Source organism: Cucurbita maxima, unplaced genomic scaffold (genome assembly GCF_002738345.1).
Source record: "Cucurbita maxima cultivar Rimu unplaced genomic scaffold, Cmax_1.0 Cma_Scf00042, whole genome shotgun sequence".
Taxonomy (NCBI): domain Eukaryota; kingdom Viridiplantae; phylum Streptophyta; class Magnoliopsida; order Cucurbitales; family Cucurbitaceae; genus Cucurbita; species Cucurbita maxima.
The window spans coordinates 774,289-775,745 of NW_019272058.1; the positions used below are offsets into that span (position 1 = coordinate 774,289).

Genomic DNA, 1,457 nt, shown 5'->3' on the forward strand with positions numbered 1-1,457 from the left:
CCCAAGAATTGAACCGAACCACACCAACTAGTTAGTAACATGATTTAATGGAAGCATTTTCACGCAAAGTAGAAGCAATAATGGAGGGTTTGAAATAATATAGTTTTCACCCTTGTTTCTTGAGTGAATATTGAAATAATATAGTTTTCATGTTAAGTTTTGCATGGAAGAAAGAAAAACCGGGATGTAAAGTATTATTTTAATTTGTTTGTAATATACAACAATATATAAATTAACTATAAGAAATATATAAAATTACATGTTCTCCAAGAGCTTCAATCAACACTGGAGGGTTACTTTTGCCACCACTCTAAAGGTGCTCAAGAGCACAACGAGTTTGACTCATGATAGGATCTCTTTTTTTGTTGAATCTGCATAAAATAGGAAAACCATTCAAAAATAAATTCTTACAAGGGGTTCTATGGTGTAGTGGTTAGCACTTTGGACTTTGAATCCAACGACCTGGATTCAACTCCCAGTAGGACCTTTAAGAAATCACATTGATGCGAAAACACAGAATAAGGAACGACAACACAAGACATTTTTAAAACAAAAGGGTGTTACCTAGCATTTGATGCAAAAACACAAATTTTCTTGAGGAATAAGCATGTAACATGCTTGAGTTATTCCGAACTAGCTCCAACAAACTTGAAATCTTGAATTTATTCTCATGTCCTATAAAATATGCCTTACACAAAATAGTTGGTAATTTGGAGCGATATGACTTGTTAGGTGTTTTCTTGGATTCTTGGGACCAAGGGTACATGTGGGGAATCTATTTCTCCCATATCTTAGTTTCACTAACTAAAGTTTTCCAATAAATAACTCCATGCTTGAGTTATTCCGAACTAGCTCCAACCAACTTGAAATCTTGAATTTATTCTCATGTCCTATAAAATATGCCTTACAGAAAATAGTTGGTAATTTGGAGCGATATGACTTGTTAGGTGTTTTCTTGGATTCTTGGTGATTAATAGTATCTATTAGAGACCAAGGGTACATGTGGGGAATCTATTTCTCCCATATCTTGGTTTCACTAACTAAAGTTTTCCAATAAATAACTCCCAAACTTCATTACCTTATATAACCTCTCGGGATAAGGATTCATACAACATTTCATAAAATAAGATCCACTAATGAGTTTCATAACATTTGAAGGTCATCTAGGTCATGAACCGAACTTCATTACCTTATATAACCTCTCGGAATAAGGATTCATACAACATTTCGGATAAGGATTCATACAACATTTCATAAAATAAGATCCACTGATGAATTTCATAACATTTGAAGGTCATCTAGGTCATGAACCGAAGGTAAATTACCTTAGGGGCATTATGGTCATTTTACACCGTTTCTTGGTTTACCTACTTATCCTTATCCAATGACAACCAAATTTCATATCTAACCTCAACATGATATAATATACCCATTATTTAAATTTGATAGGCAGTGGA

General features: G+C 33.6%; 1 non-coding gene across 1 annotated transcript; it reads left to right on the plus strand.

Moving 5' to 3' along the window:
- Positions 1–415: 415 nt before the first annotated feature.
- TRNAQ-UUG lies at positions 416–487 on the plus strand. Its single transcript has one exon. It is a non-coding gene; the product is annotated as a tRNA-Gln (tRNA).
- Positions 488–1,457: the final 970 nt, after the last annotated feature.